Consider the following 25,168-nt stretch of genomic DNA (forward strand, 5'->3'; position numbering starts at 1 on the left):
CTTACCCAGAGTGTCATAACTCTGTAGCTTTCTGATTTGCTCTGGTTTGGCATTAAGGCCAACTTTGCTTCTCTCCAGATTGTGGATCTATTCCTAGAACACTGGAAAAAAAGGTCACTGCTTGATGTTTTCCACTGCAGGGACCCTGTCTTTATATAACAGTATGACCAAGCAGCCTAACTGGACTATCTGGACTATGGATGGGGAAAGAAGGATGAAGCCCCTTGCTGTGTTTCACACACACACACACACACACACACACACACACGCACACAGCACAGACCGTGACCTGTACAGGTCACGATAGCGGCTGCATTGGACAACACTTGCATTGTACTTGGCACTTTATGTGCTTATCTTGTTGAATTCTTATCAGAACATCTTAAGAACAGCTATACTCATTTTGCAGATGAGGAAACCGAGGCTCAAAGATGCTATTGGTGGAAATGCATGGCAGAGCTGGGGTTTGAAACTAGATTTCTTCGTCCCGACAACTGAGCTGATTCCTGAGATGGGAAGCAAGCCTGTTTTCACACTCCATGATAGCAACCCTGCTTTTCCCCTTCTAGGCTGCGCCTGGTGTGTGTCCTAAACAGTCTTGTCTTTTCTCACAGTGTTGGTGCGGAAAGGTTAGAATTCTGTTCGCATACGCTGTCTGGCTTCATCACTTCTTCATATGCTGCAGTTGTTCTGTTGGAAAATTGTAGCTCCCCTAAATTCCTTGAATGTCCCTACCTTCTGGCATCCTGGGTCCTTCCTCAGAATCCCCAGACTGCCCCATGATCCAGCACCTAAGGGTCAGCTCCTGTACAGAAGGAGTCCCCAGGGCCCACTGCCATGCTAAGGGCCACAGGTATCCACACAGGTATCTCTTGTGGCCTGCTGTTTGGAACATCTCCATTGGAGGGAAAGGGTGACACCCCCCGCCTCCGTGGACCTTGCACCATCTTACAGAGACGGCCTCCATACTGAGGGAGACTTACTGGCCTTTGGCTGCCAACCTGCCAGGTTAGGGGAGAAAGTGCCCACTGTAGTCCCCAATTCCTGAGTGCTTTCCCCTTCATAAATACATGGCTGAAAGAGCACAGTTAAATTGCAGGGCAATCCCGCTGGCCTCTCTGAAATCCTACTAGACTAATGTGTTTTCCTTCTTTTTGATTAGAAGTTTTCTTGGCTGCTTTTATAAGTTACTCCAAATATTTCTCCTTCCTTCTGGTCAGTACATTAGCAGGGTGTAGTGTGAACTGGAATTTATTTTCAATTATTCCCATAGCAACTGGCCCTTCTAGAATCTGCTTTTGGTATCTCTGATGTTTTATAGGGGCTGTTTTCTTTGCGGTTAAAAATTCAAACTGAAACCAGACCTTCAGAATGGGTTTAGCAGAATGGTTTCAGCTATTAAAAAACAAAACAAAACCTATACATAGAGATTTGAAAAAAGACTGGAAGGAACTATGCCTAAGTGTTAATGATGATTGTCATCTACTGAGATTACATGTGGCTGTATTTCTTTTCCTTCAATTGATCAGTGTTACTTGTTTTAAAAAAAATTAATAGATGTTATGGGCTAGGGTTATGGCTCAGTGGTAGAGCACTTGCCTAGCATGTGTGAGGCACTGGATTTGAGTCTCAGCACCACATAAAAATAAATAAAGGGCCACCAACAACTAATAAAATATCTTTAAAAAAATTAATAGATGTTAATTTATTAATAGTAGATATTAATTAACTAATAATAGTTAATTTATTAATTAATAGATGTTCGTAGAGCAGGTTTCAGTCAATGGAGAATTGAACAGATAGTACAGAGAGTCCCACCTGCTTCCCTGCTTCCTGTCTCCCTCCCCACCACAGCTTCCCCTGTTAACATTTGCATTAGTGTGGGGTACATTTGTTAATAGTTGATGAACCAGTTCTGACATATGATTTTTAACGTCCGTAGTTTAGGGCTCACGCTTGGTGTTGCATATTCTAAGGGTTTTGGAAGGGTGCAGTGCTGTGTGCGCACCATAACAGTATCACAGAGAGGAGTATGCAAACCCCCTGTGCTCTACCTGTTAATCCCACCCCACTGCACACTCCTGGCCACCATTCATCTTTTTATTGCCTCCACAGTTTCAGCCTTTTCCAGAATGTCATATACTTGGAATCAGACAATATGTAGCTTTTCCAAATTGGCTTCTTTCATTTACTAATATGCACCTAGGATTCCTCCATGTCCTTTTGTGGCTTGATAGCACATTTCTTTTTACCTCTGAATACTATTCAGTTGTCTGAATGGACCCTAGGTTATCTCTCCATTCACCTGTTGAAGGACATTGGTTACTTCCAGTTTTTTTGGCAATTATGAACAAGACAGTTATAGACATCCTTGTTCAGGTTTTTGTGACGATATTTGTTTCAACTCCCTTGGATAAATACAAAGGAGCATGATGGCTGGATCATAGGGTAAGACCGTGTTTCTTTTTGAAAGAAACTACCAAACTGTGTCCCAAAGTGGCCGTTAAGAGTTTGCGTTTTGAATGAGTTTCTGCAGCTCCTGTCCTGATTGGCAGTTGGCATGTCAGTCCGTGTTCTGGATTTGGGCTGTTCTGATAGGTGTGTGGTGGTATCTCATCACTTTAATTTGCAGTTCCTTGATGACATCTGATATTGAGCATATTTTCATATGCTTATATTTTCCATCTGTGTATCATCTTTCATCTTTGGTGAACTGTCTAGATACTGTGCCCTTTTAAAACTTGGATTGTTTGTTTTCTTCCTGTTGAGTTTTAAGGGTTCTTTGCATATTTTGGATATAAGCCCTTTGACAGATATGTGTTTTATAAATATTTTTTTTTCCAGTCTGTGGTTTGTCTTTTCATTCCCTTAATTATGTCTTTGGTAGAGCAGAAGTTTTTAATTGTAATGAAGCTTAGCATATTCATTTTTTCTTTAGTGGATCATGAATCGGATGTCACCTAAATTTTTCTCCTGTGTTCTCTTCTAGAAGTTTTGTTTTTTAAAAATATTTTGCTTATTAATGCATATTAACTGTATATGTTAATGGAGTCCAGTGTATAGTTTCCTATATTCACATAGCATGTACTAATCAATACAGCCTCCCTTTTCTACCTATCTCCCTTATACCCTTCCCAATCTCTAGTAATCACTATTCTATTTCAGTTTTTTTTTTTCAGTACTGAGGATTGAATCCAAGCGTGCTCTACCACTGAAATATATCCCTAGCCCTTCTTATTTTTTATTTTGAGACAGGGTCTTGCTAATTGCCCTGGCTGGCCTTGAATTTACGATCCTCCTGTCTCAATCTCCCAAATAACTGGGATTACAGATATGCACCACTGCCCCCAGCTAGATTGACTTTCTTTTCTTTTCTTCTCTTCTCTTCTTTTCTCTTCTCTTCTCTTCTCTTCTCTCTCTCTCTCTTTCCACATATGAAAGAGAGGTAGGAGGGAGAACCTATTCTTCTGTGTCTGGCTTATTTCACTTACTATAATATACTCCAGTTACAGCCATTTTGCTGCAGCTGACAGGATTTAATTCTTCTTTGTGGCTGAAAAATACTCCATTGTGTGTGTGTGTGTGTGTGTGTGTGTGTGTGTATTTCTTTATCTATTCATCTGTTGATCCCATTCATCTGTGGGTACTAGGCTGATTCATACCTTAGCTATTGTGAATAGTACCACAATAAAACATGATGATGCAGGTGTCTCTTTAGTATGCTGATTTCACTTCCTTTGGCTGTACACCCAGAAGTGGGATAGCTGCATCATGTATTAGATTTGTTCTTAGTTTATTGAGGAACCTCAATACTGTTCTGTATAATGGCTGTACTGATTTACATTCCTACCAACAGTATCTAAGAATTCCTCTTTCCCCATATCCTTGCCAGGATTTATTAGTTTTGTAATAGCCATCCTAAGTGGGGTGAGATGGTATCTCCTTGTAGTTTTAATTTTCATTTCCTTGATGGCTAATGACATTGAGCATTTTTTCATATATTTGTTGGCCATTTATATTTCTTCTTTCTAGAAATGTCTATTTAGATCATAACCCATTTCTTTCTTCCCTGCAGTGCTGGGAATTGAACCCAGGGCCTTACACATGCTAGGCAAGTGCCCACCACTGAGCTACACTCACAGCCCCATTTGTCCATATTTAAGCAGGATTGCTTGAGGCTTTGTTATTTTTTTCTGGGTTCTTTATGTATTCTTGATATTAACCCTCTGCCAGATGAATAGTTGGCAAATATTCCCTCCCATTCTGCAGATTGTCTCTTTGCTCTGTTGATATATCATTTCCTTTGCTGTGCAGATGCTTTTTAGTTGATGCAATATCATTTGTCAATTTTTGCTTTTGTTTCCTGTGTTTTTCGGGTCCTAACCAGAAGATTATCGCCTACACCAATGTCTTGAAGTGTTCCCCTATGTTTTCCTGTTAGTTTCAGTGTCTCTGCTCTTATGTTTAGGTCTTCATTCCATTTCGAGTTGCTTCCTGCACAGGGTGAGAGGTAGCACTCAAGTTTTAGTCTTCTGCATGTGGATATCAGATATCCCAGCACTATTTATTGAAGAGGCTGTTATTTTCTCTAACAGATGTTGTGGTTGTTGTTCTTTTTAGATATACTTGACAGTAGAGTGTATTTTGACATATCATACATACGTGGAGTATAACTTCCCATTTGTGTGGTTGTACACGATGTGGAGTTTCACTGGCAGAGTATTCATGTGTGAACATAGGAAGGTTATGTCCAATTCATTCTACCGTTTTTTCCTCTTCCCATCTCCCTTCATTTCCCCTTGACTAATCCAATGCACTTCTATTCTCTCCTAATCCCCCTTATTGTGTGTTAGCATCCACATATCAGAACATCCAGCCTTTGGTTTTGAGGGGGGATTGGCTTATTTCACTTAGAACGATAGTCTCCAGTTCCATCCATTTGCTGGCAAATGCCGTAAATTTCATTTTTCTTTTTAGCTAAGTAATATTCCACTGTTTATATAATCTACATTTTCTTTATCCATTCATCCATTGAAAGGCACCTATATTGGTTCCATAGCTTAGCGATTCTGAACTGAGCTTCTATAAACATTGATGTGTCTGTATCACTACAGTATGCTGATTTTTTTTTAAAAAAAATTCATTTTTTTAGTTATAGGAGGACAGAATGTCTTTATTTTACTTTATGTGGTGTTGAGGATCAAACCCAGTGCCTCATGTAAGCTAGGTGAGCGCTCTACCACTGAGCCACAACCCCAGCCCTAGTATGCTGATTTTAAGTCTTTCGGATATATGTATCGAGGAGTGGGATAACTAGGTCAAGTGGTGGTTCCATTCCAAGTTTCCTGAGGAATCTCCATACTGCCCCCAGAGTGGTTGCACCAATTTGCATTCTCACCAGCAATGTATGAATGTGCCTTTCTCCCCTCTTCCTTGCTAACATTTATTGTTACTTGCGTTCTTGATAATTGCCATTCTTATTGGAGAGACATGGCATCTCAGTGTAATTTTGATTTGCATTTCTCTAATTGCTAGATATGTTAAACATTTTTTTCTTATATTTATTTATTGTTTAAAAATATTTTTTAATTGTAGATGGACACACAACCTCTTTGTTTATTAATTTACTTTATATCCGGTGCTAAGGATAGAACCGAGTGCCTCAAACATGCTAGACAAGCGCTCTGCCACTGAGCTACAGCCCCAGCCCTTCTTATATTTATTGATCAAACATACAATTTCTTCTGTGAAGTGCCTGTTCAGTTCCTTAGCCCATTTATGATTGAGTTATTTGTTTTTTGGGTGTTAAGGTTTTTGAATTCTTTATATATCCTGGAGATTAATGCTCTATATGAGGTTCAGGTAGCAAAGATTTTCTCCCATTCTGTAGGCTCTCTATTCCCATTCTAGATTGTTTCCTTTGCTGTGAAGAAGCTTCTTAGTTTGAATCCATCCCATTTATTGATTCTTGATTTTACTTCTTTTACTTTAGGAGTCTTATTAAGGAAGTCAGTTCCTAAGCCAACTAGTGGAGATTAGGGTCTACTTTTTCTTCTAGTAGGCGCATAGTCTCTGGTCTAATGTCTATGTCCTTGATCTACTTTGAATTGGGTTTTCTGCAGGGTGAGAGATAGGGGTTTAATTTCATCTTGCTACGTATGGATTTCCAATTTTCCCAGCACCATTTGTTGAAGAGGCTATCTTTTCTCCAATGTATGTTTATGACACTTTTGTCTAGTATGAGAAAACTGTTTTTATGTGGGTTTGTCCATGTTCTCTATTCTGTACCATTGGTCTTCATGTCTAACAGATATTTTTGGTGCCCTTGTTAAGAGTCAGTTGGCTGAAGATGTGTGGATTTTTTTCTGAATGTTTATTCTGTTCCATTGTTTTATGTGTCTGTTTTATATGGCATTCAGTTCCATGTAGTTTGATTACTATAGCTTTTTAGCATGTTTTGAGGTTAGATAGTATGGTACCTACAGTTTTGTTCTTTTTGCTCAAGATTCCTTTGCCTATTTGGGGGTCTTTCGAAATGAATTGTTTTCCATGTACATGAGGTACTAGGAATTTAACCCAGGATACTCTCACACTGAGCTATACCCCAGACATTTTTTATTTTTGAGACAGGGTCTCACTAAGTTGCTGAGGCTGGCCTTGAATTTGTGATCCTCCTGCCTCAACCTCCTGATTTTCTGGGATTATAGGTGTGCACCATCACACATGGCTTCTATGTGAATTTTAGGATTGTATTTTCTAGTCTGTGAAGAATATAATTGGTTTTTTGATGGAGATTGCATTAAATCTGTAGATTTTTTTGTGTCGTGTGTTTATAATAATGTTTCACTCCATGAAGATAGGAATTCTTTATCTTTTTGTGTCCTCTTTAGTTTCTTTCATCAGTGTTTTGTGGTTTTCGTTGTAGTCTTTCACTTCCTTGGTTAATTTATTCTTAGGTATTTTATTTTATTTTTGTAGACATTGTGAATAGAATTGCTTTGATGATTTCTTTCTTAGCAATTTGTTGTTGATGTGTAGAAGTTTTATGTTTTACATTTAAGTCTATGATCAACTTTGAGTGATTTTTTTTTTTTTTTTGTGAAAGGTATATCTAGATTATTTGCATGTGAATGTCTGGTTGTTCAAGTACCATAGGCTGAAAAAACTATTCTGTCTCCATTGAATTGCCTTTGCTCTTAGGTAGAAGGTCAGTCAGCTGTATTTATGTGGGTCTGTGTCTGGCTTTGTTATGTCCCATTGATGTATGTGCATTCTTTCTCTATTCTACACCACTTGAATTATCACAGCCTTATACTATGTCTTACAGCTGGCTTGTGCCTGTCCTCCAACTCCGTCTTCTTTTTTTTTTCACAAGTGTTGCTCTTTTTTTTTAACTTTATTTTATTAGTTTACTTTTCCTTTTTATGTGGTTCTGATGATCGAACCCAGTGCCTCACATGTGCTAGGCAAGCGCTCTACCACTGAGCCACAATCCCAGCCCCTAGTGTTGCTTTTTAAATCAGAAAAAAAAATCTAAATACAATTAAGCTGAACTTTATTTCTTTTTCTTTCTTAAAATGTCAACAAAAACAACAACAAAAAATCCTGAAATATATAATGTAAAAATGTAGAAAGTAGGGGCTGGGGTTGTGGCTTAGTGGTAGAGCACTCGCCTGGCAGTGTTGGGCACTGTGTTTGATCCTCAGCACCACATAAAAATAAGTAAGTAAGTAAGTAAATAAATAAATAAATAAATAAATTTTGTTCAGCTACAACTAAAAACAAATATTAAATTTAAAAAAAATGTAGAAAGTATGGTAAAAGATGGAAGTTACCTTCTGCTGTTCTTTTTTTTCCCCACTTTTCTCCAGAGGGGGGTTGGTGTGTGTATAATCTATTGCTATCAAACAAATTTTTTGAAAATTTAGTGGCATAAAACATCAGTAAACATTTATTTATCTCTGGCCTTCCCTGTGATCCAGGAATGTGGGTGTGACTTAGCTGGTGGCTGAGTGTCAGCCAGGCTGCGGTCATTTGAAGGTGCAGCTGGGGCTGGAGGTCTTGCTGGCAGGTGGTGGTTGGTGGCTGATGGGAGACCTCAGTGCCTTTCTCTGTGGTTCTTCTCGAGAGCTGCTTGAGTGTCCTCAAGACAAGGGCTGACTGACTTCCCCCAGAGTAAACAATCAGAGAGAAAGCACAGCCGAAAGCTCCTTTTTATGATCTAGCCTCAGAAGCCACTTAGTGGCACTGCCCCCATGACCTATGTGTTAGAGTGAGTCCCGGAGTCTTCTTTCAAGGGAGGAAAATTAGTTTCCACCTTTCGAATGGATAAGTTTCAGTGAATTTGCAGGCACACTTTTAAGCCAAGGTAACTAATTTTAAAATCAGAACAAAATTGTCTTTTAATACATGAACACTACATTTTCCTCTGCATGTGTAGTTTAAAGGGAATGAATGTTTTCTTGTTTTATAAAAACCAACAAATCCTAAAATGGCTGGGTCCAGTGGCTCATGCCTGTAATCCCAGCAGGTGGGGAGGCTGAGGCAGGAGGATCCTGAGTTCAAAGCCAGCCTCAACAATAGCGAGGTGCTAAGCAACTCAGTGAGACCCTGTCTCTAAATAAAACACAAAATAGGGCTGGGGATGTGATGCAGTGGTTTTAGTGCCCTTGAGTTCAATCCCCAGTACCAAAAAAAAAAAAAAAAATTCTGAAATGGATAAAGGTGAAGAGTAAAAGTTTCCTCCTCTCATTCCATTCTCCTACTCTTACACTCTGGCAGGCGTTTCTGAACACAAGTCTTTATAATCTGTTCTTTACACATGCATGAACACATACACAGATGTGCACGCACATAAACACATACAGCACAGTTCTTTATAAAAATGTAATTAAATTCCACATTGTTTTGCTACTGCCCCCTCCCCCACATTCTGTTCCATATCGTGGATATCAATGTCCGTATGTTTAGGATACTCATCCTTTTTCAACCCCTGCAAGGTATTCCACTTTACAAATTTAAAATTCTATATAATTAAAGGCTCATTCATTGGTAGTTATTTATATTTTTCTAGTGTGGTCGCTTCAAATGTTGATGTGAACATGCTGTACCAAAGTTGGAGCTTATTTTTGCAGGATTAAGTCTTATAAATAGAATTCATAGAACAAAGGTCAAGCACATTTTCAATTTTGTTAGATTCTGCCAAATGGCTTTTCAATAAGGTTGTTTCATTTTGAACTTTAATAGTACATAAACCGTTATTGATTCCCCATATCTTGGAAACTATTAGGTAGGTTTAATCTTTTAGATTTCTGTCTTGTGATAGGTGGGGGGGAAAAAGGTGATCTTTTAAATTTGTTTTCAATCATTAATAAGGATAATTTTTTCATATTTTTACTGCCACTTATGCTTCTTTTTCTTTGAATTGTCTATACTCTTTCCCTATTTTTCCATCAGGTTATCTTATTCTTTAATGATTTACAGAAGCTCTTCTACCTTAACCATTAATCCACACAGAACAAATATTTGTTTAGTTTTCATAAGTGACAGATGATGTTTGTTATATATGTTGAATTTTTTCCCTAACATGTCCTTTTAAAATTGACTTAGTAGGTAATGAAAGTAATATATGTACATAAAAGTATTCATTTTTGAGCCAAATTGGGTACTCTGATTGCTTGTTTTCTTATATATTTTCTGGATTTTCTTGAAGTTAAATGCTTCAGGGGCTGGGGATGTAGCTCAGTTGGCACAGTGCTTGCCTCACATGCACAAGGCTCTGGGTTTGATCCCCAGCACCACAAAAAAAAAAAAAAGGAAAAAAGAAAAAAGAAAGAAAGACAGAAAAACAGTAAGAAAGAGAGAGAGAGAGAGAGAGAGAGAGAGAGAGAGAGAGAGAGAGAGAAAGCAATTGAACACTTCATGTAATAGTTTCCTAAGGCGGCCCCAACAACTACCACAACCGTAGGAGCTTAAAACGGCAGAAATTTATTCTCTCTCAGTTCTGGAGCTGGAAGTCTGAAATCTAAGGTGTCAGGCAGGGCCAGTCTCCCTGGAAGGCCCTAGAGGTACTCCTGGTACTCCTTCCTCAGCCTCTGCTCCACGTGACCTTCTCCTCCCACCTGTGTGTGCTGTGTAAGGACAACTCGTCACTGGAAACAGGTCCGATTTAGGTAATCCAGGCTAATCTCACCTAAAGGTCCCTAAATTCATCTGCAAACTGCAGACCCTTTTTCCAAATATGGTCTCATTTGTAGTTTCCTAGGGGTGGACATTTTTTAGGGGTCACCACTTAAACCACTACATTCCATTGTTTTTTACTTGCTTTATTTTCTAGAATTTTATTACCATTTTAAAAGATGTTCCATAGGGCTTTCAAAGACTTACAGGCATTTTCTGCAGTGATCCCTCTGTTAGGGTCTCCTTGTGGGAGAGTCTCTCCTCAGCATTGCTTCTCATGGACGGATGATCTCAGAGTCTGGGTCTTCACCCTCACTGCTCCCGGGGGTTGCTCCCTGTTCTCTGGATCGCAGATCATCCTCTCTGCCTACGGTAGAAATACTGCTTTTCTACCTTCAATTTAATTGACAGGAGATATAAAAATCTAGGTAGAAAATAGTTTCCCATAGAATTTTGGAATCATTCTCACTTCATCTTCTAGCACTGATTCAGTGGCATCAGGAGTTCGGTGTTATTCTGATTTCTGTTCTTGACAGGTAACCTGTTTCTTTTCCTCCAAGTAGTCCTGGTATTCCCTTTACCCACAATATTCTAAAATTTCATGTCAAAAATTTGATTCATTGCCCTGGGCACTTTCAATCTGGGATTTTTGGTTATTTCTTGGATAATTTCTTCCCCTTTGTTTTGTTTTTCTACTTTTTCCCCCTTGAATTCTGACTGTAGTAGTCCTTTTTTATTTTATTTTATTTATTTTTTAGTTGTAGTTGGACACCAGACCTTTATTTTATTTATTTATTTTTATGTGGTGCTGAGGATTGAACCCAGGGCCTCACATGTGCTAGGTGAGCACTCTACCCCTGAATTACAGCCCCAGCCCCTACTAGTCCCTTCATAACCAGTTTTGCTTTCCACAATTTGGGTGGAAAAATGTAAAATTCCAGAAATAATTCCAGCTCATAAGTGTTCATAAATGAAAAAATGTTCGATTTTATGATTTTTTTGTTAATATCTCATTTTGCAATTCATAAATTAAACTTTATCATAGATATGTTGTATTAGTCAGATTTTTATTATTGTGACTAAAATACTCAACAAGAACAACTTAGAGGAACTAAGGTTTATTTCGACTCAAGATTTCAGAGGGTCATTCCATGGTTGGCCAACTCCATGCATGGCTCTGGGCCCAAGATGAGACAGAACATATGGCAGAAGGGCATGGAAGAGAAGCACTGCCTACTTCATGATACTCAGGAAAGACAGGGGGATGGGGAGCAAAAGGGAGTATGCCTTCCAGCCACCCCCAGTGATCTCCTCCAGTCACCCCTTACCTGCACACAGTTACCACCTAGTGAGACCATTCAAACTAGGGTGACTGATAGGTTATACTCTCACAATCCAATCATTTCATCTCCTGCAATAACACAGTAGCTTTTGGGGGGACACTCATATCCAAACCATAACATGTGTGTATTGAAAAACATAATATCCATAGGGTTCACCAGTATCTGCAGTTTCAGGTGTCCACGGGGATCCTTGAAGAGTCCCCTGTGGATAAGAGGGGACTGCTACCATAGTTACATGTTGGAACTCTTGGTTTGAACCTTCTTTTATTATTATTATTATTTTTTAAATCTTCTTTTTTGTGTAGCTTATATATTTTCCCTCCTCCTTACTTTATGGGAGTTTTCCTCGACTTTGCTTTCTACCTTTCTACTTCATTTTTTGTCTATCATTAATTGCTAAGAGATCCTTGTTCTCTGATGGTTATTTTTAAAATCACAACCTGTTCTTGTTTCATGGATATAATATTTCTTTCTGACTCCTTTAGACTATAAAATACAAGAGTTTTATGTGAATCTCTTGTCCCCCGGTCCCCATCCAGATTCTTCTGTTCTGTTCTTTTATTCTCCCTGTTAATTGCTGCCAACTTTCTTCAGATGTGTGATAGTCCTTGGTTGTTGATTCTTTTTTAATAATGAGGCACTAAAAGCACATGGGGAGCCGTGTGCACACCCTGCTTGCAGGGCAGTTGGCAAGTGGGTGATCCTGTGCACACTGGGCTGTTTGCTGGGAAGACTCCCAGGTGTCAGCACTATGGTGTGGATGTGATTGTCCCCCAAAGGTCCCCATGCTGGAAGTTTAGTGCCCAGTATAGTGATATTGAAAGGTGGTGGAACATGTTCGAGGTGGAACTTAGTGAAGAGTAGTTAGGTCACAAGGGGCTTAGTCCTCCAAAAGGATTTAGCTGTCATGACAGTGGATTGTTTAAAGTAAGATCAGGGCTTGGGGTGCAGCTCAGTGGTAGAATACTTGCCTAGTGAGGCCCTGTGTTCAATGCCCAGCAGCATATAAATGGATGAATGAATAATCAAATAAATCCTTTCATTCATCCAACTAACCAACCAGCTCATGTACTTGGCCCCTTCTGTATGCAGCCAGTTCCCTTTCCATTTTTCTGCCATGTTGTGATCCAACAAGGGGGCCCCTTACCAGAGGCCGAATAGATGAGGCCACCCAATTTTGTATTTTCAGCCCTCAAAACCATAATCTAAATAAACCTCTTTTCTTTATAAGTACCCAGCCTCGGGTATTTTATTATAGTAAAAGAAAATAGACTAATACAGTCAGTTTCTGTAGGTCTTACCTCTGGTGCAGTTAGTGTTTTCCAAAGAGGAATTCTCTAATCTCCTTCCGGGGATGTGGGTGGCTGCCACAGTTCTGGGAACAGGAAAAGGTAGGAGGAGAGGCTGGAGGCCTCATAGTTAGGCTGTAGACTTTTATTTAGTCCAATGTTTGTCATCTGCCGCATCTTCTCCTCCACTGCGTCCTTCCATCTCAAGCTCTCTCTCTATGCCATCCTCTTAGTGTCTCGCCTCTCGTTTCATCTCCAGGTCTCATGACTGCGGGTCTTCCTCATCACCACTATTTCTTCTCCTCCCAACTCCTTTCCCCGCAGACTGGCAGCACGGGCCCCTTTTCCTTTCTCCACCTCCTTTCTTGTCTTTTTCAAAACAAGCACCACAGCCCACGGCACAAGACTCCGTGAAGACGCAGAGCTTCATTACTATAAAAAGCTCAAGAGCTTGACAATTTAAACAAGACGCATTTGTTGGGCTTAATGCTCCTAAAATGCCATTTTTTGGCTCATATTTTCATTTATGTAAGATGAGTGTTATGCCAAAATGATCTTATTGCCATAAAAGTCAGGCAAATATAGAGAAAATACATTTTAGAAAATAAAGTGACATGTGGCCCATTTTAATTCTGTGTTCTGCATTTGAAAATGAAATCGTGCGTCTCTGAGCTTACTTTTTTGGTTATCTAGGAAGGCAGCCGCCTAGCCTCTCTCTGTGGTGTCCTTCTCTGCACGTCCACCCAGCACATTGCTCTGCTGTGGCTCTGTCACTTGCTATGAGAAGGGTTAGTGGGACAGAGCTCAGCAGGGCCAAGTTCATCTAAGGCTGCATCCAGCAGGTGGGAAGTGCTTCTGCTTGCGCTTGGCTCATGCAGGTCAGTGTCAGTGCTGGGAACTGTAAAGGGGGTAAGCAAGCATGCCTGCCTCTCGTTGCTGCTGAAATTTCTCTATCTGAGGCTCCTGGGACTCTTGATCTCCAAATCCAGGACTTGTGCTCATTTCTGATTCTTCGCCTCTTCTGCACCATTGACCACCCATGCTGATTTGAAATTCTCTTCCCATTTCTTACCTCTCTTCTTGGTGGTCCTGTCCTCTCATGTGGGCAGGGAGAGCACAGGGCGCAGTCCTCTGATATCCCTGTGTTCCCCTTTGCTCTCTCTCATCTGAGGGGACCTTTCTCAACCACTACTGCCCTGGTCCACCTGCTTCTTCAGCTTTCTCAAACTCCGCTCCCATGTGACCAGCTCCTACTGGATCTCTGCTTGGGTATCTGAGCACCATCTTGAATTAAACACAAGTAAGTTTACACCCTCTGTTTCTCCCTCCTCCCTTTACTTACTCTCCTATCCACCTATGTGCACAGTGAGCACCCAGCCCAGTGGTGCAGGCCCAGCTACTCGGGAGGCTGAGGCAGGAGGATCACAAGTTCAAGGCCAGCCTGGGAAACTTAGTGAGACCTTTTCATAAAACAAAAAATAAAAAAGGCTGGGAAGGTAGCTTAGTGGCAGAACACTGGCCTACCATGCATGAGACCCTGGGTTTAATCCCCACCAGCACACACAGTACACACACAAACACACACACATCAGATTTACTTTTTTATGTTGTATTTCTGCCCATCTCAGAGTGGCAGCTATGCCCATGCAGACCTGTTGGGGTCAGCAGCTGCAGGAGTCTGCCCAGGCCCCTGGGACATTAATGAGAACATTTGCCACTCAGATTTCTTGTTAAATTTTTAAAAAATGTACTGATAAAATATTTCAAGTATGTTGGAAATAATATAACAAATAGCCATTATTTACCATCCAAATTTAATAGTTATTTGCCAGTTTTGCTTGAGAGCTGTATTAAAAAATGAAACTAAATAAAACATCACAGATACTATTTCAGCCCTACTTTTACCCACCCCTCCTTTCCTCGAGGCAGCCACTGACAGTGAGGCTCATGCACCCCCCCCCTTTCATTTTTCTTCCACATGTAGATGGCCCCAAGCAATTACTACTTTTGTTTAGCAGTTAAAGAATTCATATACATTTTAATTATACTGCATGGATTTGTTTGATAAAATACTGAATGGTGAATGAATGATTCTGCAAATTACTTTTCTCACCCAACATGACTTGGGGATGTCTCCATGTTACCACACGCTGTGGCCTTTCATTCATTTTAACTGCTCATGCTGTCTTGGGAGACCCAGACATGTTAGTGGTAGTGGGGAGTGCTGTGACAGATTTGCACAGGGACCTGGGTATCCCTGGGACTCCTACCATAGCTGGAGAGTCAAGAAAGTCTTTCTAGAGGTTCTCTCTGAGCCGAGTGTTTAGGGAGTCAGAGTTTAACCAGAGGAGAAGAAGAAAGCTTGGCCTACAGGGAGGGCAGCTTATGCAGCAGGAGGGCCAGCTGTGCCGGGGGAACAGGGAGGGCTGGTGGTGAGAGGCAGATAGAAAGGCCCCAGAGCCAGTTCAGGGAAGGCCCGGTCCACTGCACTGAGGGCCTTGAGCTTTCTCTCAGGACAGTAGGAAGTGGGTGCCAGTTTTGGATTTTAGATTTCTCTGGCCTCAGTGTGGAAAATGATGTGGGATAGGGACCAAGAGCAGAGGCAGGAAGGAGGCTGTTGAGATAGTCCTGGGGAGCCTCTGGGGCTGGGAAAGGAGGGCGGGTGGCAAGAGATGAGACCTGTGGGTGTGGGGTGGAGCAGGGCAAGAGACAGCACTGACTCTGGGGCTGGCTGGCTGGGGCCTCAGGCACTGGATGGGGGTGGGGGAAACAGGGCGGCAGGAGTAGGTGTAGGGGAGATGGCCAGGTCCGCCTTAGAGTTTCAGCAAGGCCACATGGAGGTGACCGATAGGCTAGTGATGTGAGCTTGAGGTGTGGCTGGGGCTGGGGATACAGTTGTAGGCAGTGTGGTAGGTAGAGTAACCGGAGGACTGGAATTGTTGGGGAAAGTGCTGATTCTGATGGGGAAACAGACATATTTAGGAAGATGGAATTTAGTTCCCAGGAAGAGGCATTTTGCACTATTCTGTATTTTAAAAACAAAACAGAACAAACTCTCTGATGAAAATAAACATACACAGTGGTAGCTAAAGAGTAAGATTCCTCCCCCTAGAGCAGGCCGTGGAAGCTCCTCGGGTGGCTCTTCCGCGCAGGTACAGTGAACACCAGCTCCCCTGGAACTTGTGCAGAGCAAAGGCTTGGGTCCTTTGGCAACTGGAGAGACTTGGTAAATGTTTGTTCAAGGAATGACCTACTAAGTGAAAGATGGCCATGCCAGGCCTCTGGTTCAGCCCTGTCTTGCCTTCCCTGGAGCTCTGCTCTCCTCCTAAGAGGAGCCTGCTGAGTTACCGCAATGGCTGGGTCCCATCATCATCCAGGCCAGCTCCTTGCCCCCTGTGGAGGGAGGGCAGCCTTCCGGCTTTGCCAGGAAGGGCTTCCCAGGCTGTGGCCAGGCCTGCCTGGAAGGGCCCTGCAGTGCCTACGATGGCCTCTGTGTGGAGTTGTGATTCTGACTGTTTTCTGACCTGAGGGCTGGAGAGCCTTGTTCTTGGGGAAGCTTGCTCAGCCCTTCCTCTGCCCAAGGAGGTCCTAGGAGGAAAGGTGAGCTCCTGTGTGTAAGAAGTCTGTGGTGTCCTGGCCTTTACATTTTACTCCTGGGCTGTGGGGCGGGTGGTGTGTGCAGTAAAGACTTTCACACGAACACAGTGACCCTCGCAAATGACTGTGCAGGGGCCGAGCAGGGCTGCTCTCCCTGCCTCAGAGATCAGGAGCAGTGCCTTGGAGTGGGGAATAACAGCAGAGGCCACAGTGTCCAGCCCCTTCTTGGAACAGCAGAGAGGAGCAAATCCTCGAAGAAGCTGGAGAATACTTTAGACGGGAACAAGTGGCATCTCTAGCCCTGTTGTACGCTGCTCCTGTCTTTTATTCCTTCCCCCTTCCTCTCCAGCCTCCGGGACTCCTTTTTGCCTTTCTCATTTCCTGGTTTCCTCCTCTGATCTCTTTCCTTCAGCTCCTATCTGTGGCTGGATCCTTGGAGTTAGCTACTGTGTGGGGGTTTCTTCCCAACCTTCCTGTTACTGTCCTAATTCATCTTTGTAAAGCAAAAATTGTACTATTAAGTATGAAAGTTACTTATCATCTTGCTGAAGACTTGTTTTGTTATAGACACTGGTAATGGGCAGGCTTTTGGAGGATCCAGAGGTGGGAAGCATGGAAGGTTTTGCCTTCCACTGATAAAATCTGTGGGTGTCTTTATCCACTAAATTGGGGTTCAACATACATCAATTCCTATGGCCAGCCTGCCAATTGGCTGCAATAAGACAAGTTCGTCTGTACCCCTTCCTCCCTCCCTCCCTCCCTCCCTCCCTCCCTCCCTTCCTTCCTTCCTTTTTTTTTTTGAGTTGTAGATGGACAAATACCTTTATTTTATTTACTCCTCTTTATGATGAGGATCGAGTCCAGTGCCCCACATGTGCTAGGCAAATGCTCCACCACTGAGCTACAACCCCAGCCCCAAGACAAGTTCTTGAGACCAGAAACTGGATGTGAATCTGGGGAGGCTTGCTGGTGCTGAGGGAAACTAGGGAGATGGGGATGACCCTCTACCTGTCCCCCTTGCTTCTACCCCCATTTGCTTTGTTTGTGATGACAATCTGCAGGGTTCACCACTGGGATGGCAGAGAGGTGGTTCCTTTGGGCTTCAGAGGAGTCTGAGGTATCACAATTGTCCCTTGAGTGGCCTGTCACAGCTACATGAGTGCCCTAGGGGGCAGAGATATATCTGTCATTTCTCTGTCCCCCCAATACCAGCACAACAGTAGGTGCCTTCTGCATTTGTTGAGTGAGTGAATAAAAAAATGAATCCCATAGGATGAAGAAAGTACCAGGGAAGAGCTCTGGAGCCCCAGCAGAGGTGTGGTGTGCTAGCCCCTTGGCCTCTTATCTGCAGTCACTGGGCAACGGATGCTCCCCAGGCCTCCTTCCAGAGAGGCGCCAACCTTCCTGTTTTGGCAGTGGTTCTCAGGTATTCTGTCTGCACATGTGGCAGCTGGCAGCGGATCGCACAATGCCTGAGTGGAGGGCCTGGCCCAGGGTGGGGTCCAATTGCAAGTTCAGTCAGACCTTCTTGGGAAGAAGGAAGGAAGGAAGGGTTGTAGCTGAGAAGAAACTGCAGCTTTGAAAAGTTTTCCTCCTGGGATTTCTTTCTTTCTCTTATCCTTTTAGAAGGAGTGGAGATGTTTAGGGAGGCATCAAAGACTTGATGAAAGAGCGTGGATGAGTCACTGGTAAAATCTGTAGGTGTCTTACCTAACGCAGGTCAGGGGTGAATTTTGCCTGTGAATGCCTGTGTGCTGGAAAGGCGCCACAGCCTCTGCTAACAACAGCTCTGCATACCCTAGAACCTTCCTTTCCTCTCAGTACCTGAGCTTTCTTTTACTTGTATCCCCTGAACATATGTGTGTAAATTAAATTAAATGAGAATCCAGATAGCTGGAACAAGGACCTTCCTGACCTGCTCCTTCCAACTATGCAGGTTTGAGAGAAAGACCAGGGATCTGGTGATGTTGGTCAGAAATTCTTGAAGATCAGCTGGAATCTGGTTGGGGATTTGTTGATGTGAAACCCACATGAACTGTCACACTCCTAGCATATGGGGCCAAAGAACAAAACCAAGCGACCTTGAACAAAGTCCTGAATCAGGCACCAGGCAAGGCAAATTGAGGGATATGGTATGGGAATATAGATTTCTATTCATTAAAAAAAAAATAGACAATTGTTTCTCATCAGGCTTTTCCAGTTTTAGCACATAGGATTATGGTGATCTCATTTTTGATCAATGGCCAACACATTCAACTGTCTGGTGGAATAATCTATTAACTGGGCACCTGCCAATTGTCTGGAATAGGAATGAGTTTAGGCATATGTTTTAAAAAGTGATAACATTGTTGTGGGCTCTGCCTAGACAAGGGGATGGGAAACCCGAGCAGGCCAGCGCTAGCCCTGAAGTCAGATTTGGATGATTAGTTGTGTTTTCAGGAGACTCGCTGCCCTGCGGCTGACCTCCCTTCCCCTGCATTAATTATATGTGATTTAAGGGGGAACCAATACGCACTTACGAGTCCAAGAATCTGGGAATCTGGATGATGTGCCTGATTCTATGTGGGAGCACAGGGAGGTCAAGTGACATTAGTTGGGTCACACAGAGCCACTGTTGGAACACAGTTCTCCCGACCCCTAATCCAGTGCCCTTTGCCCTGTGCCACCATGCAGCCCTGAGTTCCACCTGTGTTTACAGTGAGCTGTCACACACCTCAGACTCTACTTCCTATAAGGGGGGCCTGATGAGTGGCAGAGGCAAAACTAAGTTGGCACCTTTCAGGGATCCATATCTTATCCCGAGTGTGAAAAGACTAAGATAAGTAGTAACAAACACCACCTGCTTCTCCACACTCTGCAGTTAGTGGCTGGTTGAAAGATCATAAAAACTGTAGACACCAGGTAGCCACAGGAGGATTGAGCACAGCAAGACCCCGTGTTCATGGAACTTTGGATAGAAAGAATTTTTGTAAAAAGATAGTCATCATGTATGGTCAGGCAATTGCTTATCTGTAATAATGATATTAATAACAGCTAATCTTTCCTTTTTTTTCAATATTTTTTTTTAGTTGTCAATGGACCTTTATTTTATTTACTTTTATGCATTACCGAGAATCGAACCCAGGGCCTCACACATGCTAGGCAAGTGCTCTACCACTGAGCCATAAACCCAGCTCCACAGCTAATCTGTACTATATGCCAAGCATTGTTTTTCTTATTTCCATGTATTCGTTCATTTAATTCTTACAAAGAGAAGTACATACTATGATTATTCCATCTTACAAATGGGGAAACTGAGATGGTGAGAGGTAAGTCATGGTAGAGATGAGAATCAAGTAGCCTCAGCTCTTGATTTTATAATCTCTTGAGGATCTGATGGCCCTACACTGTGCCTAAAGCCAGAGATTTGGAACTTCTGGATTTGACTTATTTTAATCTTTAGACAGGACGTCAGTTTATATGAAATGATATAATTTGTGTTAGTCAGCTTTTCATCTCTGTGAACAAAATACCCAACAAGAACAACTTAGAGAAGGAAAAGGTTATTTTTGGCTCACGGTGTCAGAGGTTTAGTCCATGGTGGGCTGATTCCATTGCTCTGGGCCCAAGGTGAGGTAGAATATCATGGCGGAAAGACGTAGCGAAACAGTGCTGCTCACCTTGTGGCAGCCAGGAAGCAGGGGCGGGCGGGGGCAGGGGCCAAGGGGAGATGAATCCCTCTAGGGCAGCCCCCAGTGACACACCCCCTCTAGCTATACCCCACCTGCCTACAGTTAGTCCATTCAGAGTAGGCTGGACTATATCTCTCACAATCTACTTGTTTCACCTTTGAACATTCTTGCATGAACATGGGAGCTTTGGGGGGACACCTCATATTCAAATCATAACACCATTTATGTTTAAAATTGCAAAAATTCAGAGATTCACAAAGTCTTTACTGATGGTATTCTCAAGTCTTATAGAATGGATATATTACTCCATAAAGGTTTTTGTCTCTAAAGTACAGCACTTTTGCAGAAAGAGAAGTTAGGATGAGATTCATCCCTAAACCTGGAGGAAAACATTAGTCCTTCTAAAATTTAGAATTAATCCAAGCTAGTTTATCACACAACATATCTTCAACATAGGAGTGTGTATAAAACGTGTACTGGTTAAAAATGACATAGAACATGACCAGAACTGTTGTTCCTTCCCAATTGCTTCTCCACCAGAAGTAGTCACTGTGTGACTTTTAGTTGTTTTTGAACTTGCCTTTCCTTGTAGCCTCACCAACTCTGAATTGTTGAGGACCCATATGAGTCTCCATCTCTGCAGGGTTAGCATAGCAGGAAGGGCTGTAGAAAGTGTTGGTTCCATAGGTGTGGAGAGGATATGTTAGGGGAGTGAGCTGCTCTGCATTTCTGCCTCTAAGCTCTGGCCCACAGGAAGTGGATCAGAGTGCAACACATCCTGAGGTGAAGCAAGGTGAGAAGGGGGAGCAGCAGTTTCATCAGCTCATATCAAGATAAACTGAGAACAGATCAGAATCCCAGATAGAGTCGCCTGAGTGTTCTGACCTCAGGTTAAAAACTGGGTGCAGTGGCTACAGGGATCTTGGTGATGGAAGCTCTCAGCGAGTGCTTAGTCACACTGCTCCAGTGTGGGTAGTAACCTTGCATTTGTCTTCACCATAGTCATCCCAGGATCTCTGCTCTCCATTCTCCCACCCCTTTCTCTGACTCTTGGATTTCCCTGTTTTTGAATCCTATGACTGAATAAAGATCTGAAAATCTTTATTCTATCTTCACAATCAACTGATAGTTTTTCTGGACATCAAATTCTAGGTTGAAAATTATTTTTCTTTAATTTTTTTTTTTTTTTTTTTGGTACCAGGGATTGAATCCAGGGGCGCTTAACCACTGAACCACTTTTATTTTTTTATGTAAAAATAAAGCCCTTTTAGGGGCTGGAGCTGTGGCTCAGTGGTAGAGCACTTGCCTTGCAGGTGTGAGGCACTGGATTCGATTCTCAGCACTGCATATAAATAAATAAAATAAAGGTCCATTGACAACTAAACAATATTTTAAAAAAATAAAATAAAGCCTTTTAAAATATTTAATCTAGAAACAGGGTCTCACTAAGTTGCTTAGGGCCTCACTAAGTCGCTGAGGTTGGCTTTGAACTTGTAATCCTCCTGCCCCAGCCTCCCAAAATGCTGGGATTACAGGTGTGTGTCACCACACCGGACTTAGATTTTTGATTACTTGTCTCCTTGCTTCTAATATGGCTGTTGAGAAGTCCAAAGCCATTCTGATTCATGATCCTTTATATATAACTGTAAGCTAGTATGAAATTTTGTTGTTGTTGTTATTCTTTTTAAAAAACATCTTATTTTATTTGTTCTAATTAGTTATACATGATAGTAGAATACATTTTGACACATTATACATAAATGGAGTATAACTTCTCATTCCTCTGGTAGTACATGATGTAGAGTTACACAGGTCATGTAATCATACATGCACATAAGGTAATAATGTGCAATTCATTCTACTATCATTCCTCCCCCTCTCTAATTGCTAGAGATGTTGAACATTTTTACATATTTTTGTTAATTGATTGTATTTCTTCTTCTGTGAAGTGCCTGTTCAGTTCCTTTTCCCATTGATTGGTTTTTTTTTTTTTTTTTTTATTGTCGTTGTTAAGTTTTTTGAGTTCTTTATATACCCTGGAGATTAATGCTCTATCTGAGATGCATGTGGTAAAGACTTTTTACCATTCTATAGGCTCTCTCTTCATGTTATTGATTGTTTCCTTTGCTGTGAAGAAACTTTTTAGTTTGATTTCACCCCATTTATTGATTTTATTTCTTTTGCTTTAGGAGTCTCCTAGTTTTCTGAAATTTCAAAATTGTATCTAAAATGACAGTCTGTTGATATTATGCTGGGCATTCATGAACCCTTTCTGGTCTAGGAACTCAGCCTTCAGTTCTGAGAAATTTTCTTGAATTATTTCAATGATGATTATTTTTTCCATTTTTGTTCTCTCTTTCCAGCACTTCTGTTTATTTGGATATTGGGTGCCTGAGACTGGTCCTTTCAAATTATTTTAAAATAATTTTAAAAATTATGTCTTACCTATTTGAGAGATTTCCTGAATTTGATATTCTACTTATATTAATTTCGTCATTTTAGCAATTGTATTTTTAGTAATTAAGACTTCCTTTTAGTTTCCTGAAAGTTTCTTTTTATTAGTTTAGTAACATGCCCCTTCATTGATGAAATCTTCTTTTCTCTCTCAAAGGATTTATTAATGTACATATTTAAAAGTTTTTCTGATTTTTGCATAGTTTCTGCTTCCTCTAAATTGCCTTTTCTTTATTGTTTGAGAGGAATTTATCAGATCCTAGATTTCTGCTCAAAATTAGGAGGAAGGCTAGGTAGCTGATTGGAAGGACTGAGCACAGCTGGATCTCATCAGTTTTGAGCTCTGTGAGGGTGAGATAGGAATTTAGGGATTCAGAGAGAACAGCGAGTCTCTGGGAAGTAATGTCCATAAGCAGAACAAACAACTTGTGAGCAGCCCAGCCCGGGCCCTTGCAACAACAAAAGCAACAGAACTTTGAGATAACCACAGGGTACTTGGAAGAGCTGCTCCTTTAGAGAGTGTGTGCATAGAGACTTTGGTGACTGAGAAATGACTCTCACCTCTTTGTAATATTTAGAGGCGCCCTCCTAAGCAGAGACTTCGGATGCTATTGAGACATGCAGTGCAGGAAGCAGCATGATCAGAACGTGTGAGGGCAATGCGCAAGAGCAAGGAAAACTGGGGTGAAATTCCATAACCCTACCCTTACTCCACCTCTAGTTCAGCCCCCAGCTATTGTCCCTGCAGAAATGTTAAAAGCCCAGATGAAAATGGGCTGACTCCAAGATCCCTGCACTCCCATTCTGGAGTGTGTACTTTCTGCTTTATAATAAATCTCCTGCTGTGCTACTCATGTATCCTTTAATTCTTGATGTAGGGAGGTCAAAATCTGAGAAAGGTCTTTTCTGCTCCTGGGGATCTCCTTGGAGCCCCCTACTGTAACAAGCTAGAGGACCTCAGTGAACAAATAGTTGGGGACCTGCTCTTAAGTGCGAATGTTGAGACGTGTGTGTGTTTGTGTGTGTATATGTGTGTGTGTGTGTGTGTGTTGTTGAGGCTTGAACCCAGGGCCTCAGGCATGCTAAGCAGTGCTGTACCTATACCCCTTATACCCCTGCCCCTATAGCTTTTAGATACTTCTCAAGTTGTTTCACTTTCTCCTGAGAGGAATCTTCCACTCTACCTGGAGGGTGAGAGTCTGGTGGCCTTTGCTGTGGGAGCTGCATAGGGGAAGAGGGCTGGGGGAGTCTCTGCTTTGGCTGAGTCGATTTGCCTCAGGTGCCTGGTAGCACCATTAATTTCTTGGAGACTTTCCACCCTGGACTTCCTTGTTTAAACACACTGTCTCTCAGACCCGACTTCCAGAGACACTAGGCATTGCCAGTTCCTGAGGCCTTAGAGAATTATGTGGGGTGAATCACAGTCTTGTTTTTTTTCCTTTACTGACTTGACATTCAGTTTTCTTGGGCCTGATGTCAGCACCATGAAATCATTTACTTTATGGCTTTCAGTCTGTTGTAACTCTTTTGTTTTCCACAATCTTGTGGATTTAAATCCTTTTTAAAACCTCTTTTCTGGGTGTATCAGGGAAGCGAAGCCAGGCGAGGACTATACCTTGGTTCCTCCTGGGTGGTGGTGGAGAGGCCATGCCTGGCAGTCCTGCTCTGATGTGGCTCCTGGAAGTGCAGGGCCACCATGTGGCTGCAGGATGGCAAAGATAACACTGAATATGTTCCATTGACGCAGAATAAGAGACAATTGCCCGTCGTGGTGGCGCACACCTGTAATGCCAGCGACTGGCGAAGCTGAGGCAGGAAAATCACAAGTACAAAGCCAACCTCAGCAATTTGGCAAGGCTTTAAGCAACTCAGTGAGACCCTGTCTCAAAATAAAAAATAAAAAGGGCTGGGGATTGTGGCTCAGTGGTTAAGCAACCCTGGGTTCAATCCCTGGTACAAACAACAACAACAACAAAAAGAGACAACTAACACACCAAGAAAATCCAAAGTCAGACATCCATCCAGGATTAATGATATTTCTTAAAACAAGGCAATATATGTAACTGTAAACTGAACCAATCTACAATATAAATTGTAGTCATCTGTAAATTCTGTTGTAGGAGTTAAACTTTGTTGGAGTTAGGTTTTCAATGTATTTGTACATCTTCAAAATAAATTTTAAAAATGTTTTGTCTAGTTGAACAAATGCCTGTGTTGGAGTAATAGTTTGGAAGGTGCACAGCTTTACATTTGTATAAAACTATGATATTTATAAAATGAAAATAAATACTCTTTGCTGTGTGTTAGTGGGATTTGGAGAGGGAACAAAGTCAGGTACAGGTATTCAGTCTTTCATCTCAACACAGCAATCTGCTATTAATATTTTTAGATAACAAACTATGTTTAATTTTTTTGTAAATTAGAAAATTTCATTTACTTTTTCCCCTCAGAAAGTAGCATTTCTTACCAGGCATGGTGATACATACCTAAAATCCCAGCTACTTGAGAGACTGAGGCAGAGGGATCACAAGTTTAAATCCAGTCTGGGCAACTTAGCAAGACCCTGTCTCAAAGAAAAAATTTTTAAAATGCTGAGAGTGTAGCGCAGTGGTAGAGTTCTGGTTACCTAGCATGC

General features: G+C 41.8%; 1 protein-coding gene and 1 long non-coding RNA gene across 2 annotated transcripts in view; one reads left to right on the forward strand and one right to left on the reverse strand.

The window, feature by feature from the left end:
- The window catches only part of Slc12a8 (solute carrier family 12 member 8), a 116,377-nt gene that overhangs the window by 14,631 nt on the left and 76,578 nt on the right, over positions 1-25,168 (forward strand). The gene's annotated exons all lie outside the window — the stretch shown is intronic.
- LOC139706778 (uncharacterized) lies at positions 10,349-13,552 on the reverse strand. Its single transcript, XR_011708428.1, has 3 exons — positions 13,489-13,552; positions 12,824-12,897; positions 10,349-10,546 (listed from the first exon to the last, which is right to left on the reverse strand). It is a non-coding gene; the product is annotated as an uncharacterized lncRNA (long non-coding RNA).

The sequence above is a fragment of the Marmota flaviventris genome, chromosome 8, assembly GCF_047511675.1.
Source record: "Marmota flaviventris isolate mMarFla1 chromosome 8, mMarFla1.hap1, whole genome shotgun sequence".
NCBI classification, from domain to species: domain Eukaryota; kingdom Metazoa; phylum Chordata; class Mammalia; order Rodentia; family Sciuridae; genus Marmota; species Marmota flaviventris.